Source organism: Amblyomma maculatum, chromosome 7 (assembly GCF_055883805.1).
Source record: "Amblyomma maculatum isolate TAMU_Amacu chromosome 7, ASM5588380v1, whole genome shotgun sequence".
Taxonomy (NCBI): domain Eukaryota; kingdom Metazoa; phylum Arthropoda; class Arachnida; order Ixodida; family Ixodidae; genus Amblyomma; species Amblyomma maculatum.
Window position 1 is genome coordinate 58,668,591 of NC_139350.1, and position 16,732 is coordinate 58,685,322.

The 16,732-nt window shown below is 47.8% G+C and overlaps 3 non-coding genes across 3 annotated transcripts; all 3 read left to right on the plus strand.

The window, feature by feature from the left end:
* Positions 1 to 5,737: 5,737 nt before the first annotated feature.
* On the plus strand, positions 5,738 to 5,811 carry TRNAN-GUU (transfer RNA asparagine (anticodon GUU)). The gene has a single exon. It is a non-coding gene; the product is annotated as a tRNA-Asn (tRNA).
* Positions 5,812 to 6,032: 221 nt separating this feature from the next.
* Positions 6,033 to 6,106, plus strand: TRNAN-GUU (transfer RNA asparagine (anticodon GUU)). Its single transcript has one exon. It is a non-coding gene; the product is annotated as a tRNA-Asn (tRNA).
* Positions 6,107 to 11,274: 5,168 nt separating this feature from the next.
* On the plus strand, positions 11,275 to 11,348 carry TRNAN-GUU (transfer RNA asparagine (anticodon GUU)). Its single transcript has one exon. It is a non-coding gene; the product is annotated as a tRNA-Asn (tRNA).
* Positions 11,349 to 16,732: the final 5,384 nt, after the last annotated feature.

A 16,732-nucleotide genomic window follows, 5' to 3' on the forward strand; every position in this document is an offset into this window, starting at 1 on the left:
TTTTTAAACTTCATACTGAAACACTTCCAGTCAAAACATTCCTTGAACAACGAGGTTTTTTCTTGCCATGGGGAACTAACTGTCTAATCTGCAAGATACCCGAAACTATAGATCATGTTTTTCTTCACTGCTGGGAAGGAGTGTATTTCTGGGATGTTCTGCAGAGAACAGTGAAAAAGGATTTCCCTCTAGATCCACACGGGATCAGATATTTGGCGATAGATAACAAAGATGGTTTTCCTTTCGATCTCGTAATGTTGGCTGGCCTCCACTCTGTATGGCGCTCCCGCATGGCCGGCTTCTATTGTGATCCTGATGCGAGGCCTGCACGGTTGTATTTTCGGGAGAGCATTTCCCGCTTCGTTGAGGTGCAGAAGACACTTGAGTGTGTGCCGCAGTGGCTGCCAAGGCTGGAAGCCTTGGCAGGCCTAAAGGAATTTTAAGTGACAATGTCAGTACAAAACTGACAGCGTTTTCTTTTTGTTCCACGTCTTGCCTGTGTTTATATATAGTGTATTGTGATGTACTGAATTGGTTGTCGGAGCCCGGCAATAAAGAAAAAAAAAAACTCGGCCTCCGTGGCGCAATCGGCTAGCGCGTTCTGCTGTTCACCGAAAGGTTGGGGGTTCGAGTCCTCCCGGTGGCGGCATATTTTTGGTTCTAGCTGTTGTGTAGTTTGTCACTGAGCAGCAAAACAAGTTGTGTTATTGTAGAGAAACACACTAATTGACATTTTGCTTGGTTGCTGTATTCTCGTGCAATTAATAAAAAAAATGCTTCATGAAACATTAAACGCCCTTGCCATTGAAGCTTTCCGAGTGTGTTGTTAGCTATAGAAGCTTTCCTCTTGGCACATTCCCCGACCCGGCCTCCATGGCGCAGCATTCTACTTCCGGACACCGCAGTGAACGGTCGCAGAATCATGTGCTCCAGCGGAGCGGCGATAGCGGCCATTTCCAGCCGCGGAAACAGGCTTGAGGACATGGATGATAGCGAATATCAGATTATTCTGCCAACTTTGCCCACCGGACGCGTTGTTTTTAACACGCTTTTTTTGCACGGCGATGTGCGAGTCAGGCCATACAGGGTCGAGGATTTCCGCGACGCCCTTGCCAACGCTGGTGCGCTCCCCGACGTTGTGGCGTTGGGGGCGTATCAGATCAACCATGTTTGGGCGGTCACTTTAAGCAGCACAGAAGCAACGAAGAAATTGGCGGCTTTCAAGGAGCTCGAAGTTAAGGGACGCCGTTGCCTCATTATCGATCCCGAGGACCAACAGGTGAAGCTGCGACTTCACTGGATGTTGTACGGTGTGGCAGACGACGACATCCGGACGGCTTTTACGGCTTTTGGGAAGGTGACCGAGGTGACCCGGGAGAGGTGGAGAGTTCAAGGCGTCAGGGAGAAGGGGTCCACCACGAGGACTGTGCTCCTGAAATTGAAACCCGGCATTAAGGTCGATGACTTACCTCACCAGCTGCGAGTGGCCGGAGAGCTGGCCCTTGTCGTGGTGCCTGGGCGAGCGATGCAGTGCCTGCGCTGCCGTGGTACCGGTCACGTTCGACGAGAATGTAAGGTGCCGCATTGTCCAAAGTGTAGACGCTACGGTCATGACCAGGCTGCCTGTGTGCTTTCGTACGCTTCGGCAGCGGGACATGGAACTGCGGAACGGCCGGCGGAGCTCACCATGGACGTGGTCGAGGCGGAGGAGGCGGCGAAGGGTGCCGGAGAGGTGCGAACGCAGACACGGGAGACAGATTCGTCGGTGGACTCGGCAGAAAACAGCAATGCTGCGAGAGATGTGGGGAGAGCAGACTCGAAACCTGAGCTCCCTAGCAATGAGGAAGGCACGTCACTTGAGCCTTCAAACGGCATGGAACAGGATAATGGGGAGGAGCACTCGGACACCAGCGGTGTTCGTAAGCCAGGCGTCCCAGCCCCAGCCAAGCGATCCCACACACAGTCCGAACCCGAAGGTAACCAGGCGTCAGCCCCCAGCGTCGACGAGCCACCAGCAAAAACGGGGCAATCCCGGCGGTCCACGCTACGTCCGAGGCCAAACATTTCATCAGAGAGACGGGCAGCAGATAAAGTGCCCCCGCTGCCGGGTCAGCCGCTCGCACCGGACGGGGATGGATCCAACGACGGCGTCTAGCAACGCGCTAGACGGGAAAAGTAAGCACCATGCTTTCGGTCTCTGCACCCTTGATGAAAATGGCGCCTGAAACCACCTTAAGAGTAGCCACGTTAAATGTCAGGGGAGTGGCAGGCAAAAAGAAGCAGAGCCAGATGCATCGGCTCTTAATTGACCACGATATTGACGTGCTTGCCGTGCAAGAAGCTAAGGTTGACGGGGAGGAAGAGACCGGGAGCATGGTGCGACGTTTCACGGCTAGATTTTACGCCATTGTTAGCCACGCAGTTGGGACATCGGCCGGGTGTGTATTGTTTGTCAAAAAGCTGCCTGGTCTGGTTGTAAAGGGCTACTCCTCATGCTCTTCTGGACGGTGTGTAGTGGCTGATTGTGTATACAGCGGTATTGAGTGGCGCATTATTTGTGTGTACGCTCCTAACTGTGTGGAGGAAAGAACAGTGTTTTTCGAGAATGTTATGCAACAGTTAAGTACGGAAAGGCAGGTAGTATTGCTGGGCGATTTTAACTGTGTACTGAATGCTCGAGACAAAACCAGCACACGCGGATTCAGAGACAAGAGCACGGAAATGTTATGCCAGTTAACAAGCGAATGGAATATGGAGGATGTGGCTGATTGCTTGGAAGGACCGCGTGCCGTTCAGTACACGCACTTCCAAGGTTCTAGCCACGCGCGTCTGGACAGAATTTACGCGTCGCTGGATTTGATTCATTCATGCAATGAATACCGAGTTGTGCCTATGACATTCACGGATCACTGTTTGGTGCAATGCTTATTCGGCACCAAAAAACGAAGCAATGCATTTAGCTGGGAGTTATGGAAATTTAACAATAAATTGCTTAATGATGATGCCTTTAGACGCGTGGTATTGAATGAATTGATTAAAGTGAGGCCAGGGACTTTGCTCGAAATCTGGAAACAGTGGGAGTTGTGCAAGGAACAGATTAAAATTAAAGCCATTGACAGATCAAGTTGCCTGGTGTACGAGAAGAAAATTACAGAAACCCAGCTTAAGGCTTTGCTTGCAAAACTACACGAACAGGAATGTAACGCACCCGGAAGATGGATAGAGGATATTCGAAAAATTAAAGAACAGATTAACTTGATAGAAGAAGACAGATACCAAGGAGCGTTAGTGCGTGCAAGAGCGGAAAAATTGGCCATGGATGAGACGCCGACAAAAAGATCGTTGGGAATAGAAAAAGCAAATGCAAGGCGAAATCACGTGGCAGAGGTAGATTGGGCAGGACGCACAGAAACCGATAACGAAGGAATCGCGAAAGCTTTCCGGGAGTATCATGAAGATCTATTTTCGTCCCGAGAGGTTTATTTGGACCGTTTTAAAGAATCCTTTCTTGACGTGATGCCAAAAATTGACGAGGAACAAAAAGAAAGACTGGAGCGGCCAATAAGCGAAAAAGAAGTGCAGCAGGCAATAGAAAATATAAACCCAGGGAAATCACCCGGGCCTGATGGCCTGAGTGCGGCTTTTTATAAAGCGTTCAAGGAACAGCTATCCCCTTTGTTGTGTGCCTTATTTAAAGAAGCGTATGAACTGAAGGCACTGCCTGCGTCTTTCGGATCGTCGCACACAGTACTTATTCCGAAAACTGACCAACCAGATAAGCTTAGGCAGTTGTCGTCTTACAGGCCCATTGCTCTGTCAAACGTTGATTACAAGATCTATATGAAGGTGCTTGCTGGCAGACTGCAAACGGTTATATGCGAACTAGTGGGCCCTCACCAAACGTGCGGTATCAAAGGGCGATCTATCTTTCAGAACATTCACAAAGCGAGAAGTGTGCTCGAATGCTGCGATGCAACTCATGCATGTGTTGCGTTACTGCAGTTGGACTTGGAGAAAGCTTTTGATTGTGTGGCGCATACTATTCTGTTCAGTATATTAGACTATGGTAATGTCGGCTCTGTTATTCGAGAGGGAGTGGCTTTGGCGTACCGTAACTGCACTACGAGATTAATTGTCAATAAGTCACTGGGTGCCCCCATCAACGTACGACGTTCAGTGCGCCAAGGTTGCCCCCTCAGCCCTCTTTTGTTCGGCATTTGTATTGAAAGTTTGTGTTTAAGCATCCTACAAAACAGTGACATTGATGGTTTTCGACTGCAGGAGTCAGAAGTCAAATTGCTGGCTTACGCAGATGACGTTGCGGTTTTTTGTGTAAATAAGGAGAGTATAAAGAGGACAGTGGATGTGGTAAAACATTTTAGCAAAGTCACAGGGAGTAAAGTTAACTGGGGTAAGTGCCTGGGATTTTGGCACGGAGAATGGCAGCTGACCCCCGACACTTTCGCTAATGTATCGTGGGTTACAACGCCTGCAAAGTACTTGGGTGTGCCCTTGAAATTCTACAAGGAAAGCGAGCCATACTGGCTAGAGCAGGTCAAAGAAACCCGTGAAAAAGCGGAGAAATCGAAAAGCGCTCAATTATCAATATTTTCAAGAGCCACAGTTTGCAACCTGTTTTTAATTAGTAAGTTATGGTATGTTATGCAAGTGTTGCATTGCTCCCGTGTAAATGTGCAAAAATTGCATCGAGTTTTTGCGGTGTTTGTTTGGGCCTCGAGTTGGGAGAGGTGCAGTCGGAGAAATTTGTTCCGGCAGGTGAAGCATGGGGGGCTTGGTCTGGGTCATTTACAGGTTTATGTTTTTTAGGGATGCCAGCGATCCATTCCTGCGCACAGTGTGTCAACAAAGACTTGGTCGAGCTTTGCCTGATTTCGTAGTTTATACTCAAAGTATGCCGGGTTCTCTTTTTGGATTCTTTAGGGAAATTGTTTTGAGCGCGAAATTCTTAAGCGCACGGTTTTCGAAAGAGTATTTAAGTAATGTTAACAGGAGAACATTATACAATGATGTTTGTGAAGTGGTCTTCCCGGTGCCCTTGTACCGAGCTTTATACTATGGAGGCACAGGAAGTCACGTATTAAAACGCGTAAAGAAAATGCAAGTTGCTCCGGGAGCTAAAACGTTTTTCTCTATGGTACATACCGGTACTTTGAGTGTAAAATCATTTATGGAGGAAAAGGGTATGTTCCTACCGTGGGGGGCCCAATGTCTCATCTGCAAACAGCCAGAGACAATAGATCACGTGTTTTTGCATTGCTGGGAGGGGGTATATTTGTGGGATGTTCTGCAAAGGACAATAAAAAAACAGTTGCCACTTGATTCCCATGGCATTAGGTATTTGCCATTGGATAACCACGATGATATGCTGTTAGACCAGGTTATGTTAATGTGCCTCCACAGTATATGGCGCGCACGAATGGCTGGTTATCACTGCGATCCAGATGCACGGCCAGCCCGCATGTATTTCCGTGAAAGTGTGCAGCGATGGCTCGACGTGCTTAAACTGCAACCATGTGCTCCTGAGTGGTTGTCAAAGCTGGAACCTTTGACGGTGCTCAAGGAATTTTAACATGACAATGCCTGCCCCTCAGTGGCTCAGTGGGTGTTAGGCAACGCTAACTACCTTAGTGTACATATATTATTCCTTTGTTCATGTTGTTTCGAGTTCCAATGCGGTGTATTTGTGTCAAAGCCAGGCAATAAAGAAAAAAAAAAGGCCTCCGTGGCGCAATCGGCTAGCGCGTTCGGCTGTTAACCGAAAGGTTGGAGGTTCGAGTCCTCCCGGTGGCGGCATATTTTTGGTTCTAGCTGTAGTGTAGTTTGTCACTGAGCAGCAAAACAAGTTTGGTTATTGCAGAGAAACACACTAATTGACATTTTGCTTGGTTGCTGTATTCTCGTGCAATTAATAAAAAAATGCTTCATGAAACATTAAACGCCCTAGCCATTTGTAGCTTTCCGAGTGTGTTGTTAGCTAGAGAAGCTTTCCTCTTGGCACATCCCCCGTCCCGGCCTCCGTGGCGCAATCGGCTAGCGCGTTCGGCTGTTAACCGAAAGGTTGGAGGTTCGAGTCCTCCCGGTGGCGGCATATTTTTGGTTCTAGCTGTAGTGTAGTTTGTCACTGAGCAGCAAAACAAGTTTGGTTATTGCAGAGAAACACACTAATTGACATTTTGCTTGGTTGCTGTATTCTCGTGCAATTAATAAAAAAATGCTTCATGAAACATTAAACGCCCTAGCCATTTGTAGCTTTCCGAGTGTGTTGTTAGCTATAGAAGCTTTCCTCTTGGCACATTCCCCGTCCCGGCCTCCGTGGCGCAATGAGGATTCCACTTCCGGCCACCGAGCGTGACGGACGTGATTATCATGGGCTCCCAAGGAGCGGATTCAGCGGCCCAGCTGGGCCGTGGTATCAGGAGCACGGAAAGGCCTACCAAGGATTATGAACTGGTTCTACCGCATCTGCCTACAGGTTCGAGTGTTTTACATACTGTTTTTTTGCATGGCGACATAAAAGCCAGGCCGTACCGGGTGGAGCACTTTCGAGACTCCCTCGCTCGTCTTTCACTGCTGCCGGAAGTGGTTGCCCTCGGGGCATACCAAATGAATCACGTGTGGGCGGTAACGTTTAAAGGTGAAGAGGCGAAAGCGAAGATTTTGGAAGCCCAAGCTATTGAAGTGAAGGAGCACCGCTGCGTGGTCATTGACCCCTGTAACCAAGGCATTAGGTTGAAGCTTTTCTGGCTGCTTCACGGCGTGCAAGACGATGACGTGCGAGCGGCGTTGGCAGCTTTTGGAAAAGTTACGGAAATTTCAAGAGACAAGTGGAGAGTGCAAGGTTGTGTCGACAAGGCTTCAACGACACGAACGGTCACGCTGAAGCTCAAAGTGGGCGTTACCATCGAGGACCTGCCGCATCAGCTTCGGGTCGCCGAGGACGTCGCACTCGTCCACGTCCCAGGCAGAGCCCCGCTTTGCCTCCGGTGCCGCGGGAAAGGACATATACGTCGTGAGTGTCGTGTGCCGCGCTGCGGGCTGTGTCGTCGCTACGGCCATGACGAGTCGCAGTGTGTGCGCACGTATGCCAACGTTGCAGGCCCCGTGCCGAGTGAAGTGGCAGGCGAGCACTTGATGGACGCAGTGGACGCCGAGGAAGCGAGCAGTGGAATCACTGAGGAGGCAGAACAGAACGGACAGTCCTCTGAGAAGACCCCTGCCCCTAAAGAACACTGTGAATCAGAGTTGATAGTTCCGTTGCCGAATGTCGCTGGGACCGAGACACCCACGAAAGAAAACGGCAATGCCAGTGCAGCAAGCCCAGCGTCGGCTACGCAACACAGTGAGGAACAGGGGGACACTGAAGCTGAGATGCCAGCTGCTTCTACCTTGCCTGTGAAGCGGGTGCACGAAGACAGTGTCAACGAGGAATCAACCCAAGGAGGAGCGGAAAGCGGACAGCCTCCACTGAAGGCAGCCCCCCTTCGCCGGGCGTCCTTCAAGCCAAGGCCAAACGTGCCCCCAGACCGGAGAACTGTGTCACCTGTGCCTCCGCCATAGCGGGGGTACCCTTTCCGGTCGAGACGTTACAAGCCCGGTCCATGATCGGGAGCAGCGCTTGGAACGACGGACGGACTCGCCAAAAAGGAAGAATGGTCATCCCGTGCAACAGATCAACCGCAATGCTGTCTTTCTGCAAAAGCGATGTGAGTGATATATGTTTCGCGATATATAATTTCTTGAGATGGCGACGAATTTAACCACTAGCTTGCGCGTAGCCACGCTAAATGTGAGAGGGCTGTCAACGCGTCGGAGACAACTGCAGCTTAACCGCATTCTGCTGGAAAATGAAATTGATGTGCTAGCAGTTCAAGAGAGCAAAATGGAAAGCGAACAACAAACAGAGAAAATGGCTGAAATATATCGTTCTAGATATAGTGTTTGCGTTTGTCATGCGGTTGGAAGATCGGGGGGATGTGTCATTTTCATTCGAAATTGCATAGAGTGTGTGCAGTCTGTGTTCTCGTGTGAGAGTGGGCGGCTATTGATATGTGATTTCACTTTTTCTGGATTGGACTGGAGAGTGATCTGCGTTTATGCGCCGACTAGAACGTTTGAGCGGGAAGAGTTTTTTCACTATATGAAATCCTTCCTAATACATGAGAGGCGTGTTCTCCTGCTTGGAGACTTCAACTGTGTCTGTAGACCGGAAGATAGAACAACAGACCGTGTCCTTCGTGACAAGAGTGCAGAGTTACTTACTGACATTGTTATTGAGGCAGAGCTTGAAGATGCTGGCTGTATAATGACGCATGAAAGCCAAGCAAAGTTCACGCACTTTCAAGGTAGCTGTCATGCAAGGTTGGACCGAATATACGTTCCCATTGATTGTGTGCCCTTGTGCTCGGAATATGAAACACTTCCCATGAGCTTTAGTGACCACTCCCTCGTAATGATTACTCTAGGCATGAAAAGTAAGGCAACAAAGTTCAATTGGGAGCTATGGAAATTTAATGAAAAACTGCTGCTGGATGAAGAGTTTACCACTAAAGTTAAAGAATATATTAGGCATATGTTACAAAATGACTCTAATTTTATACAAGCATGGGAGCAGTTTAAGTGCGAGATAAAGATAGCTGCTATTGACCGAGCATGCACTCTCCGACGTAAAGAAAGAGAACAAGAAAAAGAACTTCGTAGTACACTTGAATACATGCTTAGCATGGAGAGCGTTACGCCTGGCTTGTTCGCCCAAGATATAAAAAAGATAAAAACCAAACTTGAGGTGATAGACGAAGAGAAGTATCGCGGTGCGGTGATAAGGGCACGCAGCGAAAAATTGTGGCTCGGAGAGACGCCCACGAAAAGGGCACTTAGTGACGAAAAAAGGTACGCAGTGTCAAAAGAGATAAAAGAAATCTGCTATCAGAACGTAGTTACCTCGGAAAAAAAAAAAACGATTGAACGGGCGTTTGTAGAATTTTACAGCGAATTGTTTAGCCTGAAAACACCGGACATTGAACGCTTCAGAAAAGACTTTCTTTCGCTGATGCCAAGAGTAGAAGACGAAGTGGCGCAGACACTTGAAGCAAGTATTACTTCCGAGGAAATTGAGGCCGCTATCGGGGAATTAAATTCCAATAAGTCACCCGGACCAGATGGTCTTGGTGCTGCCATATACAAGGCCTTTCCAACTGAAATGGCTGTTTTACTGGAAAGAGTTATTAGTGAATGCTACGAAAAGAACGTACCTCCTCCGTCTTTTCGAATGTCACACATTGTACTAATCCCGAAAACAGATGACCATGTTAAGCTTCAGTCTGTAGCGTCTTACCGTCCTATAAGTCTAACGAATGTTGACTATAAAATTTACATGAAAGTATTAGGACGACGACTCCAAAGTGTAATTACTTCTCTTGTAGGCCCACATCAGACATGCGGTATAAAAGGAAGGACCATTTTTACTAACATACACGCAGCAAGGAGTGTACTCGAATGTTGTGACGCGATGCATGACCACGTAGCCATGATGCAATTAGACCTCCACAAAGCATTTGATAAAGTGGTACATGAAATTTTGTTCTCTGTTTTAGAGTATGTCAATGCTGGTTCCGTGATTACAAAGGGCGTGAAAATGGCTTACGAGTGCTGTTCAGCGAGACTGGTCGTGAATAAGCAGTTAACTGATCGTATACCTGTTCAGTCGTCAGTAAGGCAGGGCTGTCCTCTGTCTCCCCTTTTGTTTGCGCTTTATCTGGAGCCTTTCTGTCTAAGATTGCTTACAAGGCCAAACATACGCGGTTATAGATTTTTTCAAAGTGAAATTCGGGTTTTGGCATACGCGGACGATATTGCGGTTTTTTGTACTGACCATGAGAGCGTGCAAGAAGTTGTAAAAGAAGCCACTGCCTTTTGCACTGCAAGTGGAAGTGAAATTAGTTGGCCAAAGTGTTTAGGATTTTGGCACGGAAACTGGCAATACGCGCCTGAACTGTTCTCCAGTATGCAATGGACAATAACGCCAGGCAATTACCTTGGTGTGCCACTAAAGCACTACCGTGAAAGCAAGGAATGTTGGGCCGGTGAAGTTGAGCAAGTGAAAACCCAAACAAACAAATGGGGAGGACATAACTTTTCTATGTTCGCAAGAGCTACCGTTTGCAATATGTTCCTAGTTGCAAAAATTTTTTACATGCTGCAAGTGTTATCTATGTCAAGAATCTCTGTTCAAAAACTGCATAGGGTATTTGCCACGTTTGTGTGGGCTTCAACATGGGAGCGTACCAGTCGATGCAATCTTTTTCATACGGTGCATAACGGTGGACTGGGCTTGTCACATTTATACTTAAAGCAGATTGTAACAAGGTTCTTTTTTTTGCGCGAACAAAGCGATGTTTTTCTTAGAACGGTAATCCAAGTGCGATTGCGGGATTCACTGCCGGAATATGTAGTTTCGACTATGTCTACAGGGACAATGGCTCTAAGTGCTTTTCTTCGCGAAGTTGTCGCGTCCTTCCAAATAGTGAAGGCGAGATTTTCAAATGAGTATATGTGCACTGTTACGCGAAAAAGGCTGTACAAAGATTTATTGGAAACCTTTTTACCTGTGCCTCTTTATCGCGCTGTATATGCTTTGGGTCCGGAGCGGGACGTGTTGAAGAGAGTGAAAAGAATGCGCATCAGATCGTCCGCTAAATCTTTCTTTTTTCAATTGCATACCGGCACTCTTCCGGTGAAGCCATGGCTGGAAAGCAAAGGCCTTTTCGTGCCTTGGTCTGCTGACTGTTTAATTTGCAAAAAGCTGGAAACCATAGAGCATATTTTCCTTGATTGTCACGATGCGGTTTTTTTGTGGGACGTGCTACAGCGTACAATAAAAAGGACTTACCAATAACGCCGTTTGGCATACGCTACCTTCCACGCGGCCAGCCAGGAGAAGTGCCCAGTGATTTATTGATGGTCTTGTGTATGCACAGCATATGGAGAACGCGGATGGATGTTCGCCATGAGCATGTTGTCGTACACCCAGCCCATCAATACTTTGTTGAAAGTGTTATGTACACGCGTGATGTTTTCGGAGGGCAATCTGAACCCCCGGAATGGCTGCCAGTCTTGGACAAGCTCATGTCACCTTATCCATTCTATCACAAGAAACCTGTAAGAAAGTGACTGGTGTTTTTAATTCCATGCGACTTTTCATCGTTCTTTGTAGTTGCCAAGTCGGTAATAAATAAAAAAAAAAAAAAAAAAAAGAAAGCCTCCGTGGCGCAATCGGCTAGCGCGTTCGGCTGTTAACCGAAAGGTTGGAGGTTCGAGTCCTCCCGGTGGCGGCATATTTTTGGTTCTAGCTGTAGTGTAGTTTGTCACTGAGCAGCAAAACAAGTTTGGTTATTGCAGAGAAACACACTAATTGACATTTTGCTTGGGTGCTGTGTTCTCGTGCAATTAATAAAAAAAAATGCTTCATGAAACATTAAACGCCCGAACCATTTGAAGCTTTCCGAGTGTGTTGTTAGCTATAGAAGCTTTCCTCTTGGCACATCCCCCGTCCCGGCCTCCGTGGCGCAATCGATTCTGCTTCCGGCCACGCCAGTGAACGGACGCAGGATGCAGGGCTCCTCAGGAGCGGCTTCAGCGGCCATGTCAGGCCGCGGTAACAGGACTGCTGAAAAGGACAACACTTACCAGGTCGTTTTGCCTGCACTTCCAACAGGTCGGTTTGTTTTGAATACCGTTTTTTTGCACGCCGATATCAGGGCCCGCCCGTACCGGGTGGAAGATTTCCGGGATGCTTTAGCACAACACTCGCTAATCCCCGATGTTATCGCTATGGGGGCGTATCGGATGAGCCACGTCTGGGCCGTCACTCTCAAGGATACTGAAGCCGTCAACAAGATTGTCAGTGTAGGTGAGCTGTCTGTGAAAAACGGTCGCTGCTTGGTGATTGACCCGGCGAACCAGGACGTGCGACTCAAGCTTCACTGGCTACTTCACAACGTGCCAGATGAAGATGTTCGTGCTGCATTTGCGCCGTACGGAAAGGTGTCAGACGTTTCCCGGGAGCGCTGGCGTGTTAAAGGTATGCTGGAAAAGGGCTCTACAACTAGACTCGTCACGCTGAAGCTGAAAGCTGGCATGAAGCTCGACGACCTGCCGCATCAGCTCAATGTTAGCGGTGAGCTCGCGCTCGTCATTGTGCCAGGCAGACCCCCGTTGTGCCTACGCTGCCGGAGTACGGGTCACATCCGCAAAGAGTGCCGGGTTCCTCGCTGCGGAACCTGCCGACGGTTCGGGCATGAAGACAACCAGTGTGCACGAACCTACGCTAGCATTGCCGGACCTGGGACCAGCGAAGACTCGTCCGAGTTAATTATGGACGAGGCGGATGCGGAGGAGGCTGCTGACATTAGAGGTCAGTCAACGAAACAGGACGCGCCTTCCATGACGGTTTTAACAAAGGGTAAGGTGATGGTCTCAAATGAAAAGAATGAACCTCGGCATGTCTTGAACGTTCCATCCCAGGACCATGAAAGCGAGTCAAAGGAAGGGTCAGAAGACTTAACCAAATTTTCTGACGCTGAGGATCATCTCAGTACTGAGCCTTCCTGTACTGATGCCATGGAGGTTGGGCCGGAGACAGCAGCCTTAATTGCCGCGAAACGTCCGCATGAGGAAAGCGTCGAGGAGACTCAGCTGCCAGGCGGTGTTTGTGGTGAGCCGCCGCCGAAAACTTCTGGCATCCGAAGAGCCACGTTAAGACCGAAGCCGAACTTCTCGGCTGACACGCGGCAGGCGGGGAAACCGCCTCCGTAGTTTTTGTGGAGACCTGAACGATTTGTGGGTCGGCTGCCTACCGACCAGCGTCACGAACCTTCTACAACCAAGTGGTGCGTGTGTTAGCAAAAATGAAACAATGGGCTTGGACTTCGTTTGAATGCATCCCGACATTCTGCTGGCAGGACATTACATGCATGCATACGCCGTTGTTTGTCAGAAGCGGAGGCCACGCAACCATGAAGGTAGGCACCATGCCGGTACTGGCGTCTCTCTCTAGTACATGACTCTCAAGCTTAATTCGCCGTTACACGTAGCTACTTTGAATGTTAGAGGACTGGGAGCGAGAAGGCGACAATGCCAGCTCAGTCGCCTCCTTGTGGATAATGATATAGATATAGCAGCTGTGCAAGAGTCAAAGATTGAGAGCCAAGAAAGCACTGACCGTATGGTGGCTTCTTTTCAAACAAACTTTTATGTGTGTGTATGCCATTCTGTTGGTGTATCGGGTGGGTGCCTTTTATTTATACGTAACACGCTGGGAGTAAGCGTAGAGTCCGTTTTTGCCTGTCCAAGTGGTCGGCTTTTGGTTACCGATTTTACCTACTCTAATTTATGCTGGCGTGTTGTGTGTGTGTATGCTCCCAATTCAGGGCGTGAGCGTGAATTGTTTTTTCAGTCTATTGAGTTGTGGTTGAAGGTCGACAAAATCTTGCTTGTACTTGGTGACTACAACTGTGTGTGCGCAGCTGTGGACCGAGCGGCCAAGTGTAAACCTCGAAGAGACAGGAGCTCCGAGCTGTTGAATGCACTTGTACATGAGTATAGCCTTGAGGATGTTGGTAGTGTGTTCTCCACTGGAAACCAGCCAGAGTTCACGCACTTTCAGCGAGATAGCCATGCCAGATTGGACAGGGTGTATGCCTCGGTAGATCTTGTTTCCCTATGTACTGCATATGATGTCAAACCTGTGTCTTTCAGCGATCATTGTCTCGTGAGTGCAGTGTTTAGTCGCAAAGGAAAGAAATCGCGATTTAACTGGTACCTATGGAAACTGAATGCCAAACTTCTTGCCGATGAAGAGTTCCTTACTGAAGTTAAGACAGAGTTTGAAAATCGTCTTGCTATGCGACGAGTAACTTTTGCAGCGGAATGGGACAGCTTCAAAGAGTGGGTCAAATTGAAAGCAATAGAAAAGAGTAGTAAGCTGCGATACAAAGAGAAAGAAAAAGAAAAAGAACTGAATGAACAACTTGCTTTTTTTTTGAGCATGGAAAGTACTGTGCCAGGGCATTTCGCCAGTAAAATACGAGAGCTTAAAAGTGAGCTGGAAACAATCGACAGCGAAAGATACACAGCGGCTGTCATACGTGCAAGGGCTGAAAAACTTTGGGCTGGAGAAGTGCCGACAAAACGAGCCCTAGCAGACGAGAAAAGATACGCCTGCCAGAAAGAAATTAGGAGTATAAGGTATGGCGGCCATATCACAGAAGATGCTAAAGATATTCAGCATGCGGTAGCAGAGCACTTCGAAGAACTGCTTAGCGCTAAGCTTGAGACTGTAGGCGGCTTTCAAACAGACTTTCTAAGACTGATGCCTGCACTGGATGACGAAAGTAAAGCGCGCCTAGAAACACCGATAACGTTGCAGGAGATAGAATCTGCAATAGATGACCTGACACCTGGGAAGGCCCCTGGGCCGGATGGTCTAAGCGCTGCCTTCTTTAAAACTTTTCAGCAGTATGCGGCTCAGTTTATGCTCGATGTAATCACTGAAGCTTATGAACGTAATACTGTTCCATTGTCTTTCGCTACATCGCACATTGTGCTAATACCCAAGACAGATGATCCGGAAAAACGACTGTTGGTGGGGTCATATCGACCGATTAGCCTCACCAATGTTGACTACAAGGTGTATATGAAGGTTTTAGCAAAAAGACTGCAAAGCGTAATAAAAAAACTGGTTGGATCTCATCAAACGTGCGGCATCAAGGGTCGATCCATTGCCACGAATATACATGTCGCAAGAACCGTACTAGAATGTGTTGATGCACTCGGTGGTCAGATAGCCATGATGCAGTTAGATTTGGCGAAAGCCTTTGACCGTGTTTCTCACGAAATTCTTTTTTCCATTTTGGAGCATTCTAACCTTGGAAAAGTCATAGTGGAGGGTGTTAAAATGGCTTACGCGAACTGCACGACCCGTATTATAGTGAATGGTGAACTGACTGACAGCATCGCAGTACGTTCATCGGTAAGGCAGGGCTGCCCACTCTCACCCCTGCTTTTTGCACTGTATTTAGAGCCACTTTGCTTGGCTATCATTGATAGCGATCGCATTTTAGGGTTCAAGCTGCAATCAGCACACGTGAAAATGCTGGCATATGCTGATGACATAGCAGTGTTTTGTGCAACAAGAAAGAGCATCTGTGAAGTTACGGGTGTCGTCCAAACATTTTGTGATCAAACCGGATGTAAGATCAATTGGGAGAAAAGCTCTGGGTTTTGGCACGGTGATTGGGACGTGACACCTGATTTCTTCTGTAAGCTGCGATGGTCTGCTCTCCCAACGCGATATCTAGGCGTGCCTTTAGATTGTTATCGAGATGCCAACATGCACTGGATGGAAGAAACATCCAGAGCGAAAGAAAAAGCGAATGCGTGGCAAGGAAGGCAACTCTCAATGTTTTCGCGCGCTTCCATTTGCAATGTTTTTCTTATTTCAAGGCTGTGGTACCTCATGAATGTGTTGTGTGTCTCACGAACCTCAATTCAGAAAATGCACCGCGTTTTTGCTGTTTTTATTTGGGCATCCACATGGGAAAAAACCGCCCGGACGAACTTGTTTATTTCTGTTAAAAGGGGCGGGCTTGGCCTTGCTCATTTGTTCTTGCGACAAGTGGTTTCGCGATTTATATTCCTGCGTGATCAAAAAGATACCTTTCTAAGAACTGTGATGCAAGTGCGATTGCAGAGGCTGCTCCCTGAATGGATTGTGTCATGTGAAAGCATGCCTGGTACTGTGACTGGCTACCTGCGCGAAGTTGTTTTTTCGTGCAAGTTGCTGGAAGTGCGGTTTTCTTTTGATTACCTTTTCAATGTTCCCAGAAAAAAACTGTATAAAGATCTCATTGACGTGATGCTGCCGGTGCCTTTTTACAGGGAAATACACTGTGGAGGCCCAGGGCAGGATGTTTTGAAAAGAGTAAAGAAGATGCCCGTGAGGCCATCTGCTAAAACGTTCCTTTTCAAACTTCACTCTAATACGCTCCCTGTTAAAACCTGGCTGAGTGAAAAAGGTATCTTCGTCCCATGGACAACAAATTGCCTGTTGTGCAAAAAACCGGAGACAATTGAACACGTCTTCTTACAGTGTTGGGATGCTGTTTTTCTGTTGGACGTCCTCCAAAGGACAATTAAAAAGGAACTTCCCCTAACTCCGTACGGAATCAGATTCCTACCAGTGCAGAACGATGATGCACCTTATGATTTATTATGCTTCTTGGTCTCCATAGTTTGTGGAAAACACGAATGCAGGTGCGTCACGCAGATATAAATACACGATCTGCGCGTGAAAACTTCATTGAAAGTGCGGTGTATATACGCGAAACTTTCAGGATGCAGCAGGATCCACCACATTGGCAATGTCTATTTGATGAGTTGGTGAACCTGAAAAGATTTTAGCCGCGTACGCGTTAGCTCAAGTGTAGTTGACGTGTTTTATCATGTGTATTGTTGTTTTCTGTTTCACGGGAATAAAGGAAAAAAAAAAAAAAAAAAAGCCTCCGTGGCGCAATCGGCTAGCACGTTCGGCTGTTAACGGAAAGGTTGGAGGTTCGAGTCCTCCCGGTGGCGGCATATTTTTGGTTCTAGCTGTAGTGTAGTTTGTCACTGAGCAGCAAAACAAGTTTGGTTATTGCAGAGAAACACACTAATTGAC